The sequence below is a fragment of the Pleurodeles waltl genome, chromosome 8 (genome assembly GCF_031143425.1).
Source record: "Pleurodeles waltl isolate 20211129_DDA chromosome 8, aPleWal1.hap1.20221129, whole genome shotgun sequence".
In the NCBI taxonomy this organism is placed as follows: domain Eukaryota; kingdom Metazoa; phylum Chordata; class Amphibia; order Caudata; family Salamandridae; genus Pleurodeles; species Pleurodeles waltl.
In genome coordinates, this window is record NC_090447.1 from 1,517,068,003 (window position 1) to 1,517,085,088 (window position 17,086).

The following is a 17,086-nucleotide window of genomic DNA, read 5'->3' on the forward strand; positions in this document are numbered from 1 at the left end:
CTTAAACTTCCGGTATCCTTCTGCAGCTAACTGGGTGCAATTACTCATTTACTTTTTTGGTGCGCAACCTAGGTACTTCTTTTATTCCAAACTCTGAATAGGCACACAAATGTGTGGGATGAGTAAGCAAGCTATATCATCTGACAGCTTGGTTCATGGGAAAATGGAAGATGATGCAGCCTAAGGTTTACATTAAAATCAAGATAGAAACTGGAAATAATGGAAGTCAAAGCTGAAGGCAAGAGAGGTGGAAGCCATTTTGAAAGGAAGATAGAACGCAAGTGCTGTGCTCTACTGATGGTATGTCGATCAGGTTATTGAAAGGTTTCATCTATGAACTAAAATGTCTACTGAAGCTGACTCCAAGAGAGAACTACACCTAATTAGCTAGGTGCTCACTCCTTGCCAAAACCCGGGATTGAACCAGGGACCTTTAGATCTTCGGTCTAACGCTCTCCCAACTGAGCTATTTCGGCCAGTTGTCAAAGAATACCTTCCTGATGATTCTTAATCATTGTAGGCAACAAGTGGGCATCTGATCAATCACTAGGAGGGTACATCTATGTGTTAAAGTATGCTGTATCCTTCTGCAGCTAACTGGGCACAATTAGTCAATTTATTTTTTATTGCCCAAGCTATGTATTTCTTTTTTTCTAAACGCTAAATAGGCTAGCAATCTAATACACAGAAATGTGTGGCATGAGGAAGCAAGCTATATCATCTGACACTTTGGTCCAAGGTTAGATGGAAAATGATGCAGGCTACAGTTTACCCTAAAATCGAGATAGAAACGGGAAATAATGGAAGTCAAAGCTGAAGGCAAGAGAGGTGGAATCCATTTTCAAAGGAAGATAGAAAACACGTACTGTCTTGTACTGATGGTATGTCAATTAGGTTGATGAAAGGTTTTATTAATTAAATAAAACGTCACCGGAAGCTGACTCCAAAAAAGAAACTTGCCTGACGAACTAGCTGCTCAGTCTTTGACCAAACCAAGAATTTAACCAGGGACCCTTAGATCTAAAGTTTGACGTCCTCGCAACTGAGCTCTTTCAGCCCGTTTTTTCACAGGGCCTTCCTTATTATTATTAATCATTGTAGACAAGAAATATAAGTCGCAATCATTCACTGTGAGGGTACAGCTATGTGTTACACTTTGCTGTATCCTTCTGTAGCTAACTGGGGGCAATTACTCCTTTACTTTTTTGCTACGCGAGCTAGGTACTTCTTTTTTTCTAAACTCTGAATAGGCTACCATTCTCATAAACAGAAATGTGTGGCATGACTAAGCAAGCTATATCATCTGACAGTTTGGCTCATGGGAAAATGGAAGATGACGCCGCCTACGGTTTACATCAAAATCAAGATAGAAACGGGAAATAATGGAAGTCAAAGCTGAAGGCAAGAGAGGTGGAAGCCATTTTGAAAGGAAGATAGAAAATAAGTGCTCTTTTGTACCGATGGCATGTCGATCAGGTTGATGCAAGTTTTTATCAATGAAATAAAATGTCCCTTGAGAGTGACTCCAAGAAAGAAACATGCCTAACAAGCTGAGTGCTTGGTCTTTGGCACAACCCAGGATTGAACCAAGGACCTTTTTTTATCTTTAGTCTAACATTCTCCCAACTGAGATATTTAAACCAGGTGTCATGAAAAGCTTTCCGTATCATTTTTAATCATTGTAGACAAGACACAGAAGTCTAAATCATTCACTGTGAGGGTACAGCTATGTCTTAAACTTTGTTGTATCCTTCTCCAGTTAACTGGGTGTAATTAGGGAATTTGTTTTTTATTCTGCAAGCTAGGTATTTCTTTTTTTCTAAACTCTAAATAGGCTAGCAATCTAATGCACAGAAATGTGTGGCATGAGTAAGCAAGCTATTTCATCCGACACTTTGGTTCAAGGGAAGATGGAGACTGATGCAGACTGCGGGTTACCTAAAAATCAAGATAGAAACAGTAAATAATGGAAGTCAAAGCTGAAGGCAAGAGAGGTGGAATCCATTTTGAAAGGAAGATAGAAAACAAGTACTGTCTTGTACTGATGGTATGTCAATTAGGTTGATGAAAGGTTTTATCAATTAAATAAAACGTCACCAGAAGCTGAATCCAAGAAAGAAACACACCTAACAAGCTGTCTTCTGAGTTTTGCCGAAACCCGGGATTGAACCAGGGACCTTTAGATCTTCAGTCTAACGCTCTCCCAACTGAGCTATTTCGGCCAGTTATTTCACAGGTCCCTCTGTATTCTTCTTAATCATTGTAGACAAGACATACACCTCGAAATCATTCACTTTGAGGGTACAGCTATGTCTTAAACTTCCGGTATCCTTCTGCAGCTAACTGGGTGAAATTACTCATTTACTTTTTTGGTGCGCAACCTAGGTACTTTTTTTTTATTCCAAACTCTGAATAGGCACACAAATGTGTGGGATGAGTAAGCAAGCTATATCATCTGACAGCTTGGTTCATGGGAAAATGGAAGATGATGCAGCCTAAGCTTTACATTAAAATCAAGATAGAAACTGGAAATAATGGAAGTCAAAGCTGAAGGCAAGAGAGGTGGAAGCCATTTTGAAAGGAAGATAGAACGCAAGTGCTGTGCTCTACTGATGGTATGTCGATCAGGTTATTAAAAGGTTTCATCTATGAACTAAAATGTCTACTGAAGCTGACTCCAAGAGAGAACTACACCTAATTAGCTAGGTGCTCAGTCCTTGCCGAAACCCGCGATTGAACCAGGGACCTTTAGATCTTCAGTCTAACGCTCTCCCAACTGAGCTATTTCGGCCAGTTGTCAGAGAATACCTTCCTGATGATTCTTAATCATTGTAGGCAACAAGTGGGCATCTGATCAATCACTAGGAGGGTACATCTATGTGTTAAAGTATGCTGTATCCTTCTGCAGCTAACTGGGCACAATTAGTCAATTTATTTTTTATTGCGCAAGCTAGGTATTTCTTTTTTTCTAAACGCTAAATAGGCTAGCAATCTAATACACAGAAATGTGTGGCATGAGGAAGCAAGCTATATCATCTGACACTTTGGTCCAAAGTTAGATGGAAAATGATGCAGGCTACAGTTTACCCTAAAATCGAGATAGAAACGGCAAATAATGGAAGTCAAAGCTGAAGGCAAGAGAGGTGGAATCCATTTTGAAAGGAAGTTAGAAAACAAGTACTGTCTTGTACTGATGGTATGTCAATTAGGTTGATGAAAGGTTTTATTAATTAAATAAAACGTCACCGGAAGCTGAATCCAAGAAAGAAACACGCCTAACAAGCTGTCTTCTGAGTCTTTGCCGAAACCCGGGATTGAACCAGGGACCTTTAGATCTTCAGTCTAACGCTCTCCCAACTGAGCTATTTCGGCCACTTATTGCGCAGGTCCCTCCGTATTTTTCTTAATCATTGTAGACAAGACATACACCCCGAAATCATTCACTTTGAGGGTACAGCTATGTCTTAAACTTCCGGTATCCTTCTGCAGCTAACTGGGTGCAATTACTCATTTACTTTTTTGGTGCGCAACCTAGGTACTTCTTTTATTCCAAACTCTGAATAGGCACACAAATGTGTGGGATGAGTAAGCAAGCTATATCATCTGACAGCTTGGTTCATGGGAAAATGGAAGATGATGCAGCCTAAGCTTTAAATTAAAATCAAGATAGAAACTGGAAATAATGGAAGTCAAAGCTGAAGGCAACAGAGGTGGAAGCCATTTTGAAAGGAAGATAGAACGCAAGTGCTGTGCTCTACTGATGGTATGTTGATCAGGTTATTAAAAGGTTTCATCTATGAACTAAAATGTCTACTGAAGCTGACTCCAAGAGAGAACTACACCTAATTAGCTAGGTGCTCAGTCCTTGCCAAAACCCGGGATTGAACCAGGGACCTTTAGATCTTCAATCTAACGCTCTCCCAACTGAGCTATTTCGGCCACTTATTTCACAGGTCCCTCCGTATTCTTCTTAATCATTGTAGACAAGACATACACCTCGAAATCATTCACTTTGAGGGTACAGCTATGTCTTAAACTTCCGGTATCCTTCTGCAGCTAACTGGGTGCAATTACTCATTTACTTTTTTGGTGCGCAACCTAGGTACTTCTTTTATTCCAAACTCTGAATAGGCACACAAATGTGTGGGATGAGTAAGCAAGCTATATCATCTGACAGCTTGGTTCATGGGAAAATGTAAGATGATGCAGCCTAAGGTTTACATTAAAATCAAGATAGAAACTGGAAATAATGGAAGTCAAAGCTGAAGGCAAGAGAGGTGGAAGCCATTTTGAAAGGAAGATAGAACGCAAGTGCTGTGCTCTACTGATGGTATGTCGAACAGGTTATTAAAAGGTTTCATCTATGAACTAAAATGTCTACTGAAGCTGACTCCAAGAGAGAACTACACCTAATTAGCTAGGTGCTCAGTCCTTGCCAAAACCCGGGATTGAACCAGAGAGCTTTAGATCTTCAGTTTAACGCTCTCCCAAATGAGCTATTTCGGCCAGTTGTCAGAGAATACCTTCCTGATGATTCTTAATCATTGCAGGCAACAAGTGGGCATCTGATCAATCACTAGGAGGGTACATCTATGTGTTAAAGTATGCTGTATCCTTCTGCAGCTAACTGGGCACAATTAGTCAATTTATTTTTTATTGCGCAAGCTAGGTATTTCTTTTTTTCTAAACGCTAAATAGGCTAGCAATCTAATACACAGAAATGTGTGGCATGAGGAAGCAAGCTATATCATCTGACACTTTGGTCCAAGGTTAGATGGAAAATGATGCAGGCTACAGTTTACCCTAAAATCGAGATAGAAACGGCAAATAATGGAAGTCAAAGCTGAAGGCAAGAGAGGTGGAATCCATTTTCAAAGAAAGATAGAAAACACGTACTGTCTTGTACTGATGGTATGTCAATTAGGTTGATGAAAGGTTTTATTAATTAAATAAAACGTCACCGGAAGCTGACTCCAAAAAAGAAACTTGCCTGACGAACTAGCTGCTCAGTCTTTGACCAAACCAAGGATTTAACCAGGAACCCTTAGATCTAAAGTTTGACGTCCTCGCAACTGAGCTCTTTCAGCCCGTTTTTTCACAGTGCCTTCTTTATTATTGTTAATCATTGTAGACAAGAAATATAAGTCGCAATCATTCACTGTGAGGGTACAGCTATGTGTTACACTTTGCTGTATCCTTCTGTAGCTAACTGGGGGCAATTACTCCTTTACTTTTTTGCTACGCGAGGTAGGTACTTCTTTTTTTCTAAACTCTGAATAGGCTACCACTCTCATAAACAGAAATGTGTGGCATGACCAAGCAAGCTATATCATCTGACAGTTTGGCTCATGGGAAAATGGAAGATGACGCCGGCTACGGTTTACATTAAAATCAAGATAGAAACGGGAAATAATGGAAGTAAAAGCTGAAGGCAAGAGAGGTGGAAGCCATTTTGAAAGGAAGATAGAAAATAAGTTCTCTTTTGTACCGATGGCATGTCGATCAGGTTGATGCAAGTTTTTATCAATGAAATAAAATGTCACTTGAGAGTGACTCCAAGAAAGAAACATGCCTAACAAGCTGAGTGCTTGGTCTTTGGCACAACCCAGGATTGAACCAAGGACCTTTTTTATCTTTAGTCTAACATTATCCTAACTGAGATATTTTAGCCAGGTGTCATGAAAAGCTTTCCGTATCATTTTTAATCATTGTAGACAAGACACAGAAGTCTAAATCATTCACTGTGAGGGTACAGCTATGTCTTAAACTTTGTTGTATCCTTCTCCAGTTAACTGGGTGTAATTAGGGAATTTGTTTTTTATTCTGCAAGCTAGGTATTTCTTTTTTTCTAAACTCTAAATAGGCTAGCAATCTAATGCACAGAAATGTGTGGCATGAGTAAGCAAGCTATTTCATCCGACACTTTGGTTCAAGGGAAGATGGAGACTGATGCAGACTGCGGGTTACCTAAAAATCAAGATAGAAACAGTAAATAATGGAAGTCAAAGCTGAAGGCAAGAGAGGTGGAATCCATTTTGAAAGGAAGATAGAAAACAAGTACTGTCTTGTACTGATGGTATGTCAATTAGGTTGATGAAAGGTTTTATCAATTAAATAAAACGTCACCAGAAGCTGAATCCAAGAAAGAAACACGCCTAAAAAGCTGTCTTCTGAGTCTTTGCCGAAACCCGGGATTGAACCAGGGACCTTTAGATCTTCAGTCTAACGCTCTCCCAACTGAGCTATTTCTGCAAGTTATTTCACAGCTCCCTCCGTTTTCTTCTTAATCTTTGTAGACAAGACATACACCTCCAAATCATTCACTTTGATGGTACAGCTAAGTCTTAAACTTCCGGTATCCTTCTGCAGCTAACTGGGTGCATTTACTCATTTACTTTTTTGGTGCGCAACCTAGGTACTTCTTTTATTCCAAACTCTGTATAGGCACACAAATGTGTGGGATGAGTAAGCAAGCTATATCATCTGACAGCTTGGTTCATGGGAAAATAGAAGATGATGCAGCCTAAGCTTTACATTAAAATCAAGATACAAACTGGAAATAATGGAAGTCAAAGCTGAAGGCAACAGAGGTGGAAGCCATTTTGAAAGGAAGATAGAACGCAAGTGCTGTGCTCTACTGATGGTATGTCGATCAGGTTATTGAAAGGTTTCATCTATGAACTAAAATGTCTACTGAAGCTGACTCCAAGAGAGAACTACACCTAATTAGCTAGGTGCTCAGTCCTTGCCGAAACCCGGGATTGAACCAGGGACCTTTAGATCTTCAGTCTAACGCTCTCCCAACTGAGCTATTTCGGCCAGTTGTCAGAGAATACCTTCCTGATGATTCTTAATCATTGTAGGCAACAAGTGGGCATCTGATCAATCACTAGGAGGGTACATCTATGTGTTAAAGTATGCTGTATCCTTCTGCAGCTAACTGGGCACAATTAGTCAATTTATTTTTTATTGCGCAAGCTAGGTATTTCTTTTTTTCTAAACGCTAAATAGGCTAGCAATCTAATACACAGAAATGTGTGGCATGAGGAAGCAAGCTATATCATCTGACACTTTGGTCCAAGGTTAGATGGAAAATGATGCAGGCTACAGTTTACCCTAAAATCGAGATAGAAACGGCAAATAATCGAAGTCAAAGCTGAAGGCAAGAGAGGTGGAAACCATTTTCAAAGGAAGATAGAAAACACGTACTGTCTTGTACTGATGGTATGTCAATTAGGTTGATGAAAGGTTTTATCAATTAAATAAAACGTCACCAGAAGCTGAATCCAAGAAAGAAACACGCCTAACAAGCTGTCTTCTGAGTCTTTGCCGAAACCCGGGATTGAACCAGGGACCTTTAGATCTTCAGTCTAACGCTCTCCCAACTGAGCTATTTCGGCCACTTATTTCACATGTCCCTCCGTATTCTTCTTAATCATTGTAGACAAGACATACACCTCGAAATCATTCACTTTGAGGGTACAGCTATGTCTTAAACTTCCGGTATCCTTCTGCAGCTAACTGGGTGCAATTACTCATTTACTTTTTTGGTGCGCAACCTAGGTACTTCTTTTATTCCAAACTCTGAATAGGCACACAAATGTGTGGGATGAGTAAGCAAGCTATATCATCTGACAGCTTGGTTCATGGGAAAATGTAAGATGATGCAGCCTAAGGTTTACATTAAAATCAAGATAGAAACTGGAAATAATGGAAGTCAAAGCTGAAGGCAAGAGAGGTGGAAGCCATTTTGAAAGGAAGATAGAACGCAAGTGCTGTGCTCTACTGATGGTATGTCGAACAGGTTATTAAAAGGTTTCATCTATGAACTAAAATGTCTACTGAAGCTGACTCCAAGAGAGAACTACACCTAATTAGCTAGGTGCTCAGTCCTTGCCAAAACCCGGGATTGAACCAGAGAGCTTTAGATCTTCAGTTTAACGCTCTCCCAAATGAGCTATTTCGGCCAGTTGTCAGAGAATACCTTCCTGATGATTCTTAATCATTGCAGGCAACAAGTGGGCATCTGATCAATCACTAGGAGGGTACATCTATGTGTTAAAGTATGCTGTATCCTTCTGCAGCTAACTGGGCACAATTAGTCAATTTATTTTTTATTGCGCAAGCTAGGTATTTCTTTTTTTCTAAACGCTAAATAGGCTAGCAATCTAATACACAGAAATGTGTGGCATGAGGAAGCAAGCTATATCATCTGACACTTTGGTCCAAGGTTAGATGGAAAATGATGCAGGCTACAGTTTACCCTAAAATCGAGATAGAAACGGCAAATAATGGAAGTCAAAGCTGAAGGCAAGAGAGGTGGAATCCATTTTCAAAGAAAGATAGAAAACACGTACTGTCTTGTACTGATGGTATGTCAATTAGGTTGATGAAAGGTTTTATTAATTAAATAAAACGTCACCGGAAGCTGACTCCAAAAAAGAAACTTGCCTGACGAACTAGCTGCTCAGTCTTTGACCAAACCAAGGATTTAACCAGGAACCCTTAGATCTAAAGTTTGACGTCCTCGCAACTGAGCTCTTTCAGCCCGTTTTTTCACAGTGCCTTCTTTATTATTGTTAATCATTGGAGACAAGAAATATAAGTCGCAATCATTCACTGTGAGGGTACAGCTATGTGTTACACTTTGCTGTATCCTTCTGTAGTTAACTGGGGGCAATTACTCCTTTACTTTTTTGCTACGCGAGGTAGGTACTTCTTTTTTTCTAAACTCTGAATAGGCTACCACTCTCATAAACAGAAATGTGTGGCATGACCAAGCAAGCTATATCATCTGACAGTTTGGCTCATGGGAAAATGGAAGATGACGCCGGCTACGGTTTACATTAAAATCAAGATAGAAACGGGAAATAATGGAAGTCAAAGCTGAAGGCAAGAGAGGTGGAAGCCATTTTGAAAGGAAGATAGAAAATAAGTTCTCTTTTGTACCGATGGCATGTCGATCAGGTTGATGCAAGTTTTTATCAATGAAATAAAATGTCACTTGAGAGTGACTCCAAGAAAGAAACATGCCTAACAAGCTGAGTGCTTGGTCTTTGGCACAACCCAGGATTGAACCAAGGACCTTTTTTATCTTTAGTCTAACATTATCCTAACTGAGATATTTTAGCCAGGTGTCATGAAAAGCTTTCCGTATCATTTTTAATCATTGTAGACAAGACACAGAAGTCTAAATCATTCACTGTGAGGGTACAGCTATGTCTTAAACTTTGTTGTATCCTTCTCCAGTTAACTGGGTGTAATTAGGGAATTTGTTTTTTATTCTGCAAGCTAGGTATTTCTTTTTTTCTAAACTCTAAATAGGCTAGCAATCTAATGCACAGAAATGTGTGGCATGAGTAAGCAAGCTATTTCATCCGACACTTTGGTTCAAGGGAAGATGGAGACTGATGCAGACTGCGGGTTACCTAAAAATCAAGATAGAAACAGTAAATAATGGAAGTCAAAGCTGAAGGCAAGAGAGGTGGAATCCATTTTGAAAGGAAGATAGAAAACAAGTACTGTCTTGTACTGATGGTATGTCAATTAGGTTGATGAAAGGTTTTATCAATTAAATAAAACGTCACCAGAAGCTGAATCCAAGAAAGAAACACGCCTAAAAAGCTGTCTTCTGAGTCTTTGCCGAAACCCGGGATTGAACCAGGGACCTTTAGATCTTCAGTCTAACGCTCTCCCAACTGAGCTATTTCGGCCAGTTATTTCACAGCTCCCTCCGTTTTCTTCTTAATCATTGTAGACAAGACATACACCTCCAAATCATTCACTTTGATGGTACAGCTATGTCTTAAACTTCCGGTATCCTTCTGCAGCTAACTGGGTGCAATTACTCATTTACTTTTTTGGTGCGCAACCTAGGTACTTCTTTTATTCCAAACTCTGAATAGGCACACAAATGTGTGGGATGAGTAAGCAAGCTATATCATCTGACAGCTTGGTTCATGGGAAAATGGAAGATGATGCAGCCTAAGCTTTACATTAAAATCAAGATAGAAACTGGAAATAATGGAAGTCAAAGCTGAAGGCAAGAGAGGTGGAAGCCATTTTGAAAGGAAGATCGAAAATAAGTGCTCTTTTGTACCGATGGCATGTCGATCAGGTTGATGCAAGTTTTTATCAATGAAATAAAATGTCCCTTGAGAGTGACTCCAAGAAAGAAACATGCCTAACAAGCTGAGTGCTTGGTCTTTGGCACAACCCAGGATTGAACCAAGGACCTTTTTTTATCTTTAGTCTAACATTCTCCCAACTGAGATATTTAAACCAGGTGTCATGAAAAGCTTTCCGTATCATTTTTAATCATTGTAGACAAGACACAGAAGTCTAAATCATTCACTGTGAGGGTACAGCTATGTCTTAAACTTTGCTGTATCCTTCTCCAGTTAACTGGGTGTAATTAGGGAATTCGTTTTTTATTGTGCAAGCTAGGTATTTCTTTTTTTCTAAACTCTAAATAGGCTAGCAATCTAATGCACAGAAATGTGTGGCATGAGTAAGCAAGCTATTTCATCCGACACTTTGGTTCAAGGGAAGATGGAGACTGATGCAGACTGCGGGTTACCTAAAAATCAAGACAGAAACAGTAAATAATGGAAGTCAAAGCTGAAGGCAAGAGAGGTGGAATCCATTTTGAAAGGAAGATAGAAAACAAGTACTGTCTTGTACTGATGGTATGTCAATTAGGTTGATGAAAGGTTTTATCAATTAAATAAAACGTCACCAGAAGCTGAATCCAAGAAAGAAACACGCCTAACAAGCTGTCTTCAGAGTCTTTGCCGAAACCCGGGATTGAACCAGGGACCTTTAGATCTTCAGTCTAACGCTCTCCCAACTGAGCTATTTCGGCCACTTATTTCACATGTCCCTCCGTATTCTTCTTAATCATTGTAGACAAGACATACACCTCGAAATCATTCACTTTGAGGGTACAGCTATGTCTTAAACTTCCGGTATCCTTCTGCAGCTAACTGGGTGCAATTACTCATTTACTTTTTTGGTGCGCAACCTAGGTACTTCTTTTATTCCAAACTCTGAATAGGCACACAAATGTGTGGGATGAGTAAGCAAGCTATATCATCTGACAGCTTGGTTCATGGGAAAATGGAAGATGATGCAGCCTAAGGTTTACATTAAAATCAAGATAGAAACTGGAAATAATGGAAGTCAAAGCTGAAGGCAAGAGAGGTGGAAGCCATTTTGAAAGGAAGATCGAAAATAAGTGCTCTTTTGTACCGATGGCATGTCGATCAGGTTGATGCAAGTTTTTATCAATGAAATAAAATGTCCCTTGAGAGTGACTCCAAGAAAGAAACATGCCTAACAAGCTGAGTGCTTGGTCTTTGGCACAACCCAGGATTGAACCAAGGACCTTTTTTTATCTTTAGTCTAACATTCTCCCAACTGAGATATTTAAACCAGGTGTCATGAAAAGCTTTCCGTATCATTTTTAATCATTGTAGACAAGACACAGAAGTCTAAATCATTCACTGTGAGGGTACAGCTATGTCTTAAACTTTGCTGTATCCTTCTCCAGTTAACTGGGTGTAATTAGGGAATTCGTTTTTTATTGTGCAAGCTAGGTATTTCTTTTTTTCTAAACTCTAAATAGGCTAGCAATCTAATGCACAGAAATGTGTGGCATGAGTAAGCAAGCTATTTCATCCGACACTTTGGTTCAAGGGAAGATGGAGACTGATGCAGACTGCGGGTTACCTAAAAATCAAGACAGAAACAGTAAATAATGGAAGTCAAAGCTGAAGGCAAGAGAGGTGGAATCCATTTTGAAAGGAAGATAGAAAACAAGTACTGTCTTGTACTGATGGTATGTCAATTAGGTTGATGAAAGGTTTTATCAATTAAATAAAACGTCACCAGAAGCTGAATCCAAGAAAGAAACACGCCTAACAAGCTGTCTTCAGAGTCTTTGCCGAAACCCGGGATTGAACCAGGGACCTTTAGATCTTCAGTCTAACGCTCTCCCAACTGAGCTATTTCGGCCACTTATTTCACATGTCCCTCCGTATTCTTCTTAATCATTGTAGACAAGACATACACCTCGAAATCATTCACTTTGAGGGTACAGCTATGTCTTAAACTTCCGGTATCCTTCTGCAGCTAACTGGGTGCAATTACTCATTTACTTTTTTGGTGCGCAACCTAGGTACTTCTTTTATTCCAAACTCTGAATAGGCACACAAATGTGTGGGATGAGTAAGCAAGCTATATCATCTGACAGCTTGGTTCATGGGAAAATGGAAGATGATGCAGCCTAAGGTTTACATTAAAATCAAGATAGAAACTGGAAATAATGGAAGTCAAAGCTGAAGGCAAGAGAGGTGGAAGCCATTTTGAAAGGAAGATAGAACGCAAGTGCTGTGCTCTACTGATGGTATGTCGATCAGGTTATTGAAAGGTTTCATCTATGAACTAAAATGTCTACTGAAGCTGACTCCAAGAGAGAACTACACCTAATTAGCTAGGTGCTCAGTCCTTGCCGAAACCCGGGATTGAACCAGGGACCTTTAGATCTTCAGTCTAACGCTCTCCCAACTGAGCTATTTCGGCCAGTTGTCAAAGAATACCTTCCTGATGATTCTTAATCATTGTAGGCAACAAGTGGGCATCTGATCAATCACTAGGAGGGTACATCTATGAGTTAAAGTATGCTGTATCCTTCTGCAGCTAACTGGGCACAATTAGTCAATTTATTTTTTATTGCGCAAGCTAGGTATTTCTTTTTTTCTAAACGCTAAATAGGCTAGCAATCTAATACACAGAAATGTGTGGCATGAGGAAGCAAGCTATATCATCTGACACTTTGGTCCAAGGTTAGATGGAAAATGATGCAGGCTACAGTTTACCCTAAAATCGAGATAGAAACGGCAAATAAGGGAAGTCAAAGCTGAAGGCAAGAGAGGTGGAATCCATTTTCAAAGAAAGATAGAAAACACGTACTGTCTTGTACTGATGGTATGTCAATTAGGTTGATGAAAGGTTTTATTAATTAAATAAAACGTCACCGGAAGCTGACTCCAAAAAAGAAACTTGCCTGACGAACTAGCTGCTCAGTCTTTGACCAAACCAAGGATTTAACCAGGGACCCTTAGATCTAAAGTTTGACGTCCTCGCAACTGAGCTCTTTCAGCCCGTTTTTTCACAGTGCCTTCCTTATTATTATTAATCATTGTAGACAAGAAATATAAGTCGCAATCATTCACTGTGAGGGTACAGCTATGTGTTACACTTTGCTGTATCCTTCTGTAGCTAACTGGGGGCAATTACTCCTTTACTTTTTTGCTACGCGAGCTAGGTACTTCTTTTTTTCTAAACTCTGAATAGGCTACCATTCTCATAAACAGAAATGTGTGGCATGACTAAGCAAGCTATATCATCTGACAGTTTGGCTCATGGGAAAATGGAAGATGACGCCGCCTACGGTTTACATCAAAATCAAGATACAAACGGGAAATAATGGAAGTCAAAGCTGAAGGCAAGAGAGGTGGAAGCCATTTTGAAAGGAAGATAGAAAATAAGTGCTCTTTTGTACCGATGGCATGTCGATCAGGTTGATGCAAGTTTTTATCAATGAAATAAAATGTCACTTGAGAGTGACTCCAAGAAAGAAACATGCCTAACAAGCTGAGTGCTTGGTCTTTGGCACAACCCAGGATTGAACCAAGGACCTTTTTTATCTTTAGTCTAACATTCTCCCAACTGAGATATTTTAGCCAGGTGTCATGAAAAGCTTTCCGTATCATTTTTAATCATTGTAGACAAGACACAGAAGTCTAAATCATTCACTGTGAGGGTTCAGCTATGTCTTAAACTTTGCTGTATCCTTCTCCAGTTAACTGGGTGTAATTAGGGAATTCGTTTTTTATTGTGCAAGCTAGGTATTTCTTTTTTTCTAAACTCTAAATAGGCTAGCAATCTAATGCACAGAAATGTGTGGCATGAGTAAGCAAGCTATTTCATCCGACACTTTGGTTCAAGGGAAGATGGAGACTGATGCAGACTGCGGGTTACCTAAAAATCAAGATAGAAACAGTAAATAATGGAAGTCAAAGCTGAAGGCAAGAGAGGTGGAATCCATTTTGAAAGGAAGATAGAAAACAAGTACTGTCTTGTACTGATGGTATGTCAATTAGGTTGATGAAAGGTTTTATCAATTAAATAAAACGTCACCAGAAGCTGAATCCAAGAAAGAAACACACCTAACAAGCTGTCTTCTGAGTTTTGCCGAAACCCGGGATTGAACCAGGGACCTTTAGATCCTCAGTCTAACGCTCTCCCAACTGAGCTATTTCAGCCAGTTATTTCACAGGTCCCTCTGTATTCTTCTTAATCATTGTAGACAAGACATACACCTCGAAATCATTCACTTTGAGGGTACAGCTATGTCTTAAACTTCCGGTATCCTTCTGCAGCTAACTGGGTGAAATTACTCATTTACTTTTTTGGTGCGCAACCTAGGTACTTTTTTTTTATTCCAAACTCTGAATAGGCACACAAATGTGTGGGATGAGTAAGCAAGCTATATCATCTGACAGCTTGGTTCATGGGAAAATGTAAGATGATGCAGCCTAAGGTTTACATTAAAATCAAGATAGAAACTGGAAATAATGGAAGTCAAAGCTGAAGGCAAGAGAGGTGGAAGCCATTTTGAAAGGAAGATAGAACGCAAGTGCTGTGCTCTACTGATGGTATGTCGAACAGGTTATTAAAAGGTTTCATCTATGAACTAAAATGTCTACTGAAGCTGACTCCAAGAGAGAACTACACCTAATTAGCTAGGTGCTCAGTCCTTGCCGAAACCCGGGATTGAACCAGAGAGCTTTAGATCTTCAGTTTAACGCTCTCCCAAATGAGCTATTTCGGCCAGTTGTCAGAGAATACCTTCCTGATGATTCTTAATCATTGCAGGCAACAAGTGGGCATCTGATCAATCACTAGGAGGGTACATCTATGTGTTAAAGTATGCTGTATCCTTCTGCAGCTAACTGGGCACAATTAGTCAATTTATTTTTTATTGCGCAAGCTAGGTATTTCTTTTTTTCTAAACGCTAAATAGGCTAGCAATCTAATACACAGAAATGTGTGGCATGAGGAAGCAAGCTATATCATCTGACACTTTGGTCCAAGGTTAGATGGAAAATGATGCAGGCTACAGTTTACCCTAAAATCGAGATAGAAACGGCAAATAATGGAAGTCAAAGCTGAAGGCAAGAGAGGTGGAATCCATTCTCAAAGAAAGATAGAAAACACGTACTGTCTTGTACTGATGGTATGTCAATTAGGTTGATGAAAGGTTTTATTAATTAAATAAAACGTCACCGGAAGCTGACTCCAAAAAAGAAACTTGCCTGACGAACTAGCTGCTCAGTCTTTGACCAAACCAAGGATTTAACCAGGGACCCTTAGATCTAAAGTTTGACGTCCTCGCAACTGAGCTCTTTCAGCCCGTTTTTTCACAGTGCCTTCCTTATTATTGTTAATCATTGTAGACAAGAAATATAAGTCGCAATCATTCACTGTGAGGGTACAGCTATGTGTTACACTTTGCTGTATCCTTCTGTAGCTAACTGGGGGCAATTACTCCTTTACTTTTTTGCTACGCGAGGTAGGTACTTCTTTTTTTCTAAACTCTGAATAGGCTACCACTCTCATAAACAGAAATGTGTGGCATGACCAAGCAAGCTATATCATCTGACAGTTTGGCTCATGGGAAAATGGAAGATGACGCCGGCTAGGGTTTACATTAAAATCAAGATAGAAACGGGAAATAATGGAAGTCAAAGCTGAAGGCAAGAGAGGTGGAAGCCATTTTGAAAGGAAGATAGAAAATAAGTTCTCTTTTGTACCGATGGCATGTCGATCAGGTTGATGCAAGTTTTTATCAATGAAATAAAATGTCACTTGAGAGTGACTCCAAGAAAGAAACATGCCTAACAAGCTGAGTGCTTGGTCTTTGGCACAACCCAGGATTGAACCAAGGACCTTTTTTATCTTTAGTCTAACATTATCCTAACTGAGATATTTTAGCCAGGTGTCATGAAAAGCTTTCCGTATCATTTTTAATCATTGTAGACAAGACACAGAAGTCTAAATCATTCACTGTGAGGGTACAGCTATGTCTTAAACTTTGTTGTATCCTTCTCCAGTTAATAGGGTGTAATTAGGGAATTTGTTTTTTATTCTGCAAGCTAGGTATTTCTTTTTTTCTAAACTCTAAATAGGCTAGCAATCTAATGCACAGAAATGTGTGGCATGAGTAAGCAAGCTATTTCATCCGACACTTTGGTTCAAGGGAAGATGGAGACTGATGCAGACTGCGGGTTACCTAAAAATCAAGATAGAAACAGTAAATAATGGAAGTCAAAGCTGAAGGCAAGAGAGGTGGAATCCATTTTGAAAGGAAGATAGAAAACAAGTACTGTCTTGTACTGATGGTATGTCAATTAGGTTGATGAAAGGTTTTATCAATTAAATAAAACGTCACCAGAAGCTGAATCCAAGAAAGAAACACGCCTAAAAGGCTGTCTTCTGAGTCTTTGCCGAAACCCGGGATTGAACCAGGGACCTTTATATCTTCAGTCTAACGCTCTCCCAACTGAGCTATTTCGGCCAGTTATTTCACAGCTCCCTCCGTTTTCTTCTTAATCATTGTAGACAAGACATACACCTCCAAATCATTCACTTTGATGGTACAGCTATGTCTTAAACTTCCGGTATCCTTCTGCAGCTAACTGGGTGCATTTACTCATTTACTTTTTTGGTGCGCAACCTAGGTACTTCTTTTATTCCAAACTCTGAATAGGCACACAAATGTGTGGGATGAGTAAGCAAGCTATATCATCTGACAGCTTGGTTCATGGGAAAATAGAAGATGATGCAGCCTAAGCTTTACATTAAAATCAAGATACAAACTGGAAATAATGGAAGTCAAAGCTGAAGGCAACAGAGGTGGAAGCCATTTTGAAAGGAAGATAGAACGCAAGTGCTGTGCTCTACTGATGGTATGTCGATCAGGTTATTGAAAGGTTTCATCTATGAACTAAAATGTCTACTG

At 39.6% G+C, this 17,086-nt stretch overlaps 10 non-coding genes across 10 annotated transcripts; all 10 read right to left on the reverse strand.

The window, feature by feature from the left end:
• Nucleotides 1-2,149: 2,149 nt before the first annotated feature.
• On the reverse strand, nt 2,150-2,222 carry TRNAF-GAA (transfer RNA phenylalanine (anticodon GAA)). The gene has a single exon. It is a non-coding gene; the product is annotated as a tRNA-Phe (tRNA).
• A 1,077-nt stretch (nt 2,223-3,299) lies between these two features.
• Nucleotides 3,300-3,372, reverse strand: TRNAF-GAA (transfer RNA phenylalanine (anticodon GAA)). The gene has a single exon. It is a non-coding gene; the product is annotated as a tRNA-Phe (tRNA).
• Nucleotides 3,373-3,866: 494 nt separating this feature from the next.
• Nucleotides 3,867-3,939, reverse strand: TRNAF-GAA (transfer RNA phenylalanine (anticodon GAA)). Its single transcript has one exon. It is a non-coding gene; the product is annotated as a tRNA-Phe (tRNA).
• A 2,807-nt stretch (nt 3,940-6,746) lies between these two features.
• On the reverse strand, nt 6,747-6,819 carry TRNAF-GAA (transfer RNA phenylalanine (anticodon GAA)). The gene has a single exon. It is a non-coding gene; the product is annotated as a tRNA-Phe (tRNA).
• Nucleotides 6,820-7,327: 508 nt separating this feature from the next.
• TRNAF-GAA (transfer RNA phenylalanine (anticodon GAA)) lies at nt 7,328-7,400 on the reverse strand. Its single transcript has one exon. It is a non-coding gene; the product is annotated as a tRNA-Phe (tRNA).
• A 2,240-nt stretch (nt 7,401-9,640) lies between these two features.
• Nucleotides 9,641-9,713, reverse strand: TRNAF-GAA (transfer RNA phenylalanine (anticodon GAA)). Its single transcript has one exon. It is a non-coding gene; the product is annotated as a tRNA-Phe (tRNA).
• Nucleotides 9,714-10,791: 1,078 nt separating this feature from the next.
• Nucleotides 10,792-10,864, reverse strand: TRNAF-GAA (transfer RNA phenylalanine (anticodon GAA)). The gene has a single exon. It is a non-coding gene; the product is annotated as a tRNA-Phe (tRNA).
• A 1,078-nt stretch (nt 10,865-11,942) lies between these two features.
• Nucleotides 11,943-12,015, reverse strand: TRNAF-GAA (transfer RNA phenylalanine (anticodon GAA)). Its single transcript has one exon. It is a non-coding gene; the product is annotated as a tRNA-Phe (tRNA).
• A 494-nt stretch (nt 12,016-12,509) lies between these two features.
• Nucleotides 12,510-12,582, reverse strand: TRNAF-GAA (transfer RNA phenylalanine (anticodon GAA)). The gene has a single exon. It is a non-coding gene; the product is annotated as a tRNA-Phe (tRNA).
• Nucleotides 12,583-14,254: 1,672 nt separating this feature from the next.
• Nucleotides 14,255-14,327, reverse strand: TRNAL-GAG (transfer RNA leucine (anticodon GAG)). Its single transcript has one exon. It is a non-coding gene; the product is annotated as a tRNA-Leu (tRNA).
• Nucleotides 14,328-17,086: the final 2,759 nt, after the last annotated feature.